The sequence below is a fragment of the Pongo pygmaeus genome, chromosome 17 (genome assembly GCF_028885625.2).
Source record: "Pongo pygmaeus isolate AG05252 chromosome 17, NHGRI_mPonPyg2-v2.0_pri, whole genome shotgun sequence".
In the NCBI taxonomy this organism is placed as follows: domain Eukaryota; kingdom Metazoa; phylum Chordata; class Mammalia; order Primates; family Hominidae; genus Pongo; species Pongo pygmaeus.
The window spans coordinates 48,286,810-48,296,150 of NC_072390.2; positions in this window are offsets into that span (position 1 = coordinate 48,286,810).

Below are 9,341 nucleotides of genomic sequence, written 5' to 3' on the forward strand. Positions count from 1 at the left end.
AACGACAATGATAGTAGCTAGCAACTGCTATGTATATACCTACTGTCTAAATGCCTAAATTCTCATTTAATCCTCACAACAACTATAAAGCACAGAATTGCTACTGTGCTCACTTCACACCCTGAAAGATGTTACACATGGCCACTACATGGCAGAGCTGGGCTTCACGGCTGCACATGGCTAACAAAACACCTGTCGTTCCCTCTGTATTTTACTAAAGCATTTCGAGTGTTTATGATTCTGCATTAAATATTTTAAAAACCAAACACTTTGGCCAAAAATAAAGATTAATTGCAGGCATATCTACAAGGACAAGTGCATTTATATAAATAGCTACTAGGTAGAAAACACAAAAGCTAAACCATGAAATCAAATATAATAGCTTTACTTTTTTTCTTGAATGTTAAAAGCTGTCTTTTGTCTACTAAAATCTGTATTTTATTTCCTAGGAAACATTATTTTAGGAATGTATAAAGATATAACTTTAAGAATATTGTCTGTACAAAATATTGAAGAAACCTAAATGGCTATCAGTAGAGGACTGTTGCTATTAATACTGGCTTAGCAGTGCAAGAGTATTCTCTGTAGCAATTAAAAAGAACAAGAACTTATGTATTTTGATTTGGAAAGATGACTGTGAGCCAAACGTATTACAGGGCGATATGTGTATTAACCAATTTTTTGAATAAAAATATATATGTAATTATATGTATATAGGGCTATGCCTCTATAAGTATAGCAAAATATCCAGTGGGGAATTGTATTAAATTGTATTCAACATAATGTTAATAAGTAACTCTGAAGTCAAATCAGAGAGGCATAGTGGTAATTTTGCTTTTTAATATAAATAATTAAAAAGGTACAATGAGATTAATGGATATTTTTATATTTTTGTTTTAAAAATTAATTTTTATTAATTTTATTATCTGACTCTTTTCTTAAGGTATTTCTCTGTGCTTAGACATGGATATTCTCTGTCTGTGGGCCATATATATGCTTCACATCTACACCTTATTTCCATTGAAACAACAAATCACCAGGTTAAAAAAATTATATTTTTCTACAAAGCAAATGAAGGGCTGTGGATATTCAAAAATCTAAAAGAACTAAACTTCAGAGGGATGAGTCTTTCTGAGAAACAGGTCAGGGACAGCTGATGTTTTCATACTTGGAAACAATTTTTGTGGGTGGCAGAAGGGCTGGTAGAGAATAGAATCCAAACAGTATTGGCTTGGACAGAGGCAAACCTGGCACCTTTTAACAAGCCCATGGATCAGAATGCTGCAGGACCCTCAAAAACAAAGACAATTCTTTCTGTGAAGTAATTCCCTTACATAGGAATTTTGGTGAGTAACAGAACCTGGGTGTAGGGTGGGAAGGCAGAAAGAAAACTCAGATTCTCCAAGTCAATGTCTGCAGCCTTGTTACCTGCATTCCTACAGTCTTGAAGTCTCATAGTCCCACAGTCTCAGGCTTTCACAGATGGGCAGTTCTGAGGTCCTGCAGTCTTGTGATTTGATCCCAGGGTACCAGTATAGGGAGAAGGTAACTTCAAACCATTCAAAGCCAGACATGAGTTGAGTCTTACCAAAGTCGTAACTGAACTCCCACCCAATTCAACTTCTGATGAGATCAAATATATCAATACTGAGGTGATATACAAAGGTGGGGCTAAAGAGCAAGGACAGATTTATGAAACTCCCTGTATTCTAATTCCAAAGCCTTCCTAGAGGAATCGAAACCACAGTGTCTCTCCAAAATCAGCTCAATCATTGATTGAATCAAACTGAACAGCCTCTCACCCTAATTCAGCCTAGTGACCTAACACTGACAGAGGAAAGTAGTATTCTTTATTTTTAGAAAGAAACAAATAATACACACATATTTTAGACATGGTATCCAGTATACAATAGAAAATAATAAAAAGGGCAAAAAAGCAGGATGACTCATGGTTAAAAAGAAAATCATGCATTAGATACAAATGCACAGATGATGAAGATATAGGAATTATTAAACAAGATCTTTAAAATACCTATAATAACACAAATAATAATAAATATGTAAAAGAATCTACAGAAAAGCATGATATAATGAGTGAAAAGATGGAGAGTTTCAGGAAATAATTTGAAGCCCTGGAAGGGACCAAATGGAAGCCAAGAACTGAAACTGATTAATATGGTTTTTGCAATAACAACATTTAATTGGGGTGGGGGGTAACATCAGGCTGGACAGAGGAAGGATCATTAAAATTGAAAACAGAAATTATGCAAATGGAAGCAAAGAGAGACAAAGATTGAAAACATGAGAACATAGCCACGGTAGGATAACAGCAAACAGTTTAATATTCATATAATTGGAATACCAGGCAAAAGGAAGAGAAAGAATGAAAAATAAAGTAATATTTGAAAACAATGGATAAAATTTAAATTGATTTAAAAAGAAAGCAGCAAATCATATATTCAGAATAAATACAAAAAAAAAATCCAGGCACATCCTAATGATACTGCTGAAAAACCAACAATATAGAGACAAATCTTAAAAGGGGCCAGAGGAAAATTACCACAATACACACAGGAGAAAAACAAGAAGGAGACATAATTTCTTACTAGAAACAATGAATGATAGAAGAGGATATAATGGCATTTTTAAGTGCCCAAATTAAAACAGGGAAAAAAAAGCAAAACAAAACAACAAACAAATCTTGCCAATCTAAAAGTTATGTACATCAGAAAACCTATTTCTGCTTGGGACATAGAAAGCCAGAAAGGAGAATTTGAACACGCTTGTGAACTCTTCATGGGCTTCACTGAGTCCTCACAAGAACAATTGGCAAGAGTCTTGAGAACGTGTCCCTCCTGGTACAGACAAGGATGAGGGGAAGACGTGCTGCTACAAGAAACTCATGACATCCAGTTCAGACCCTTCTCTCCATTCTCCCCTTTTAAACCAAGGCTTTAAAATAGGCCAGGGCAAACTGAATCCAGCAGCACATCAAAAAGCTTATCCACCATGATCAAGTGGGCTTCATCCCTGGGATGCAAGGCTGGTTCAACGTATGCAAATCAATAAACATAATCCAGCATATAAACAGAACCAACAACAAAAACCATATGATTATCACAATAGATGCAGAAAAGGCCTTTGACAAAATTCAACAACCCTTCATGCTAAAAACTCTCAATAAATTAGGTATTGATGGGACGTATCTCAAAATAATAAGCTATCTATGACAAACACACAACCAATATCATACTGAATGGACAAAAACTAGAAGCATTCCCTTTGAAAACTGGCACAAGACAGGAATGCCCTCTCTCACCACTTCCTATTCAACATAGTGTTGGAAGTTCTGACCAGGGCAATCAGGCAGGAGAAGGAAATAAAGGGTATTCAATTAGGAAAAGAGGAAGTCAAATTGTCCCTGTTTGCAGATGACATGATTGTATATCTAGAAAACCCCATCGTCTCAGCCCAAAATCTCCTTAAGCTGATAGGCAACTTCAGCAAAGTCTCAGGATACAAAATCAATGTGCAAAAATCATAAGCATTCTTATACACCAATAACAGACAAACAGAGAGCCAAATCACTGGTGAACTCCCATTCACAACTGCTTCAAAGAGAATAAAATACCTAGGAATCCAACTTACAAGGGATGTGAAGGACCTCTTCAAGGAGAACTACAAACCACTGCTCAAGGAAATAAAAGAGGATACAAACAAATGGAAGAACATTCCATGCTCATGGATAGGAAGAATCAATATCATGAAAATGGCCATACTGCCCAAGGTAATTTATAGATTCAATGCCATCCCCATCAAGCTACCAATGACTTTCTTCACAGAATTGGAAAAAACTACTTTAAAGTTCATATGGAAACAAAAAAGAGCCCGCATTGCCAAGTCAATCCTAAGCCAAAAGAACAAAGTTGGAGGCATCATGCTACCTGACTTTGAACTACACTACAAGGCTACAGTAACCAAAACAGTATGGTCTGGTACCAAAACAGAGATATAGACCAATGGAACAGAGCAAAGCCCTCAGAAATAATGCCACACATCTACAACCATCTGTTCTTTGACAAACCTGACAAAAACAAGAAATGGGGAAATGATTCCCTATTTAATAAATGGTGCTGGGAAAACTGGCTAGCCATATGTAGAAAGCTGAAACTGGATCCCTTCCTTACACCTTATACAAAAATTAATTCAAGATGGATTAAAGACTTAAATGTTAGACCTAAAACCATAAAAACCCTAGAAGAAAACATAGACAATACCATTCAGGACATAGGCATGGGCAAGGACTTCATGTCTAAAACACCAAAAGCAATGGCAACAAAAGCCAAAATTGACAAATGGGATCTCATTAAACTAAAGAGCTTCTGCACAGCAAAAGAAACTACCATCAGAGTGAACAGGCAACCTACAGAATGGGAGAAAATTTTTGCAATCTACTCATCTGACAAAGGGCTAATATTCAGAATCTACAATGAACTCAAACAAATTTACAAGAAAAAAACAACCCCATCAACAAGTGGGCACAAGATATGAACAGACACTTCTCAAAAGAAGACATTTATGCAGCCAACAGACACATGAAAAAACGCTCATCATCACTGGCCATCAGAGAAATGCAAATCAAAACCACAGTGAGATACCATGTCACACCAGTTAGAATGGTGATCATTAAAAAGTCAGGAAACAACAGATGCTAGAGAGGATGTGGAGAAATAGGAACACTTTTACACCGTTGGTGTGACTGTAAACTAGTTCAACCATTGTGGAAGTCAGTGTGGCAATTCCTCAGGGATCTAGAACTAGAAATACCATTTGACCCAGCAATCCCATTACTGGGTATAAACCCAAAGGATTATAAATCATTCTGCTATAAAGACAAATGCACACGTATGTTTATTGTGGAGCTATTCACAATAGCAAAGACTTGGAACCAAACCAAATGTCCAACAATGATAGACTGGATTAAGAAAATGTGGCACACATACACCATGGAATACTATGCAGCCATAAAAAATGATGAGTTCATGTCCTTTATAGGGACATGGATGGAGCTGGAAACCATCATTCTCAGCAAACTATTGCAAGGACAAAAAACCAAACACTGCATGTTCTCACTCATAGATGGGAATTGAACAATGAGAACACATGGACACAGGAAGGGAAACATCACACACCAGGGCCTGTTGTAGGGTTGGGGGAGGCGGGAGGGATAGCATTAGGAGATACCCTAATGTTAAATGATGAGTTAATGGATGCAGCACACCAACATGGCACATGTATGCATATGTAACTAACCTGCACGTTGTGCACATGTACCCTAAAACTCAAAGTATAAAAAAAATAATAATACTCAAGTATTTTTTATAATTGTCAACTTGATTGCAAGCTATAAAAAGCGATTAAAATTTAAAAAAATAAAATAGGCCAGGGGTGGGTGGGGGTGGCAGCTACTGCTGGTAGTGTTGAAAACCTTTTTTAGTTGAGGGAAGGAAAAAAAAATTACCTCTACCCTTAGCAGATGGACAGTACTGGGCCCAGAATTCAGCTGAAGGAGAGACAGCAGCCCTGAGAGGCACCCAGACCTGCATGACACCTGGGGACACAGTGCCTGCCTGATATAGTTTTGATATTTGTCCCTTCCAAACCTCATGTTGAAATTTGATCCCCACTGTTGGGGTGGGGGCCTAGTGGGAGGTTTTTGGGTCACGGGGGCCAATCCCTCATGAAAAACTTGGTCTTGGTGCTGTCCTGGCAGTAATGAATGAGTTCTTCCTCTATTAATTCCTGCAGCCATAACTGATTTTTGAAAAGAGTGTGGCACCTCCTCTCCTCTTTCTCTTTCTTTTTTTTTTTTTTTTTTTTTTTTTTGAGACAGTTTCACTCTTGTTGCCCAGGCTGGAGTGCAATGGCGCAATCTCAGCTCACCGCAACCTCCACTTCCTGGGTTCAAGCGATACTCCTGCCTCAGCCTCCCAAGTAGATTACAGGCATGTGCTACCACGCCTGGCTAATGTATTGTATTTTTAGTAGAAACAGGGTTTCTCCATGTTGGTCAGGCTGGTCTCAAACTCCTGACCTCAGGTGATCCACCTGCCTCGGCCTCCCAAAGTGCGGGGATTATAGGTGTGAGCTACCGCGCCTGGCCTCCTCCCCTCTTTATCTTTTGCTTCTCTCCTTTTGCCATGTGATTCCTGCTCCTCTTCACCTTCTTCCATGAGTAGAAGCAGCCTGAAGCCCTCACCAGGAGCAGATGCTGGTGCCATGCTTCTTGTACAACCTGCAGAACTGTGAGTGAAATAAACCTCTTTTTCTTTATAAATTACCCAGCCTCGAGTATTCTTTTATAGAAACACAAACAGACTAAGACACTGCCTAAGACCCAGGCATAATGAAAACAACAAAAAAAAGCCCCGAACCCCTGGTCCAACCATCAGACATCTTGTTTTGGTTACTCTAGTTCCTTTGGTTTTCTATGTCAATTTTAGAATCAGTTTATTACTATCTATAAAAGAGCCATCTGGGATTTTTGAATGGGCTTGTATTGACTCTATAGATCAATTACGTGAGAATTGACATAGGAACAAAATAATCATGGTATATCTCTCCACTTGTCTTCCTTCATTTGTATTATCAGTGTTTTGTAGTTCACTACATACAGATTCTGTACATGTATTATTAGATGTGTAACTATTTCACTTTTTGGAGCCATTGTAATCACTATTTTTTAAAATTCAGAATTCCAATTATTTATTGCCAGAATATAGAAATAAAATTGATTTTTAATATTGATCTTGTATCCTACAACCTTGCTGAACTCATTAGTTATAAAAATGTTCTACAGATTCCACTGGGAAGCTAGTCATGTGGAAGTATGTGACTGGTGGCACTCTGCTATGCAACCCTCTTGGGGGAGTCAGGAGATGCGAAAGTATGTTCTGCAATTATGTAAAACAGAATTCCATTGTCTCCCAACTTGTACCATGACTGAGTTTTCAATAAGCTATTTCACCTTTCATTTAGCCTAACCCCTTTTGAGTGATCAGGTATGTGGAAAGATCAGTTAATTTTACAGGTCTGAGCCTGTTTCTGTACTTTCTTTGTTGTAAAAATAGTTCCTCAATCAGAAGCAAAGCTATGGGCAGTGTCACACAGATAACGTATTCTATGAGTCCACAGATGGTGGAACTAAAAGCATTACAGAGAGAGAAAAAAATGCATATCTAGAATATGTGTCTATTCCAGTGAGGAAGACTCTCTGCCCCATCCATGGTGCAAGAGGTCCAATGTAAACAACCTGCCATAATGTGGCTAAGCAGGTTCCCTAGGGAATGGGGCTTAGTGTTGGTCTCTTTTGCTGATGGAGTAGGCTCTTAGCTGTAATGTTGATTATGTCAGGCTTGGAAGAAAAAGTCATGTCGTTAAGCCCTTGTGTAGCCCCCATCCCTGCACCCATGTTATTTTTGTTTATGTACACCCATTGAGCTGATAAAGGGAACTGACATCCAAACACGTGTAATTTGAACCTTCTCTAAGGATGCACTTTGGTGGGCATTTACATGGGTAACAAATATCTTCAGTCTTTGCTCATTTTGTAAAGCCCATTCAAATACATCTTCCCCGGATTTTCTTGTCACAAATTTTCTAATACTATTATTTCTATGTCCCTGACAATTCAACCGCGTTATTAGCAACTTCCCAAGAATCCTGTAAAGCTATACTTTTGGCCCAAACTCTGGACTGAATAGACAACTAGATATACTGCTCAAGGCTCTGCCCACTGAGAAGACTTTCTTTCACTGTCATCATTCAGGTTACCCAGTGGGAGTGTAGTGGTACATTCATTTGCTTTCTATTAGTGCTATCATATTGTGAAGACCCATTTGGAATCCAGGCTTGAGTGTTTTTCTTCTTCAGATAACTGGTCATAATAAGTATCCCAGGAGGCCCTGCTTATGGCTTGAAAGAAGAGACAATGCAACATTAGTTGATATTAAAAGAGTTGGTGCTACCTGCTCATGCAGCTTCCTCATACCTTCCAGACCTGACCAAGCTTGGTCTTTTATATGTTGTTTTCATCTCATGATAGGTTGCTGTGGCTATGTGGGTCAGACAACCCAATTTATGACAGAATGCTTGGATCATGTGGCCACTTGATGTCCTATTGTTAGGTGTTCAGTTCCTACCAAGGCTCAGTAGAAAACAAGAAGCCATTTCTCAAAAGGAGAAGAGTTATCTGCAGATTTTATGTGTGTGAATGCATGTGCGTGCATGCACACACACACCCCTACATATCTGTGGATGATATATATATATTCTAGTATCTTAGAGATCACACTGTAATTTTCCAATCAGTGCTTGTCAGGGTCTGCATGCAGTATCTTTGTTTTCTGCAGCCACTGAATATCATAAAATCTACTGAATCCTAAGGCCTAAGTGACAGATCAGCTTGTACTACAGAATGAACTTGCTTCACAGCTTCTTTTTACTCTAGTCTCTACTAAGAACTGCCCACCTTATGGATGATTCTGAAAATGGCCTGAAATAATACTCTCAAATGGGGTATAGGTTGTTTACAAAATTTAAAACATTATACCAGGCACTGGGCATCTTTCTATATGATGGTTGATGTGAGGTGAAGCAATTTGTTTTTCACTTTGGATGGAATATCTCCACATTAATTCTCCAGAAATTTCACTGAAGCGAATCCCTAAATTTTGGTTTACTTGGAACCTCTTGTTCATATATGTCTTACTAAGGCACCTCAAATGTTTGTAACATTCAGCTGACTGTATCTAATAAGCACAGCTTCATCAATACGGTAGACCAGTGCATGCTTTTCTAAGTGTCATAAAGACAAAGACCTCTGCAGACTCTACTTGGCAGGGAGCAGGTAGGTATCTGCAGGTATACTGCTGCCTTAGCCATGTCAAGAGTGGCATTCCAAATGAAAGGGCCTGTGTTGTTCCAGTGTACATATTACATGTGGGACAAGAGCTACAGTTGAAGTCACCAACTTATTAAGCTTACAGTAGTCCATGGTCATTCTCTAATATCTACCTGATTTCTCCACAGGTTAAACTGTTGGGTTATATAAGGATAGCTAGATTTCACTGCTGTTGCTGCTTTCAAATTTTTGATTATGGCGTTTACATAAAAAATTCCCCCAGTGATATAGCATTGCTTCTGGTATGTTATCTTAGGATTGAGGAGGAAGTTCCAGGGGCTTTCACTTAGCCCTTTCTATAATAATGGTCCACATCTATGAATCAGTCAATACGGGGATTCTGACTGTTGCTGAGTGTCTGTGTTGCAATCATACATTT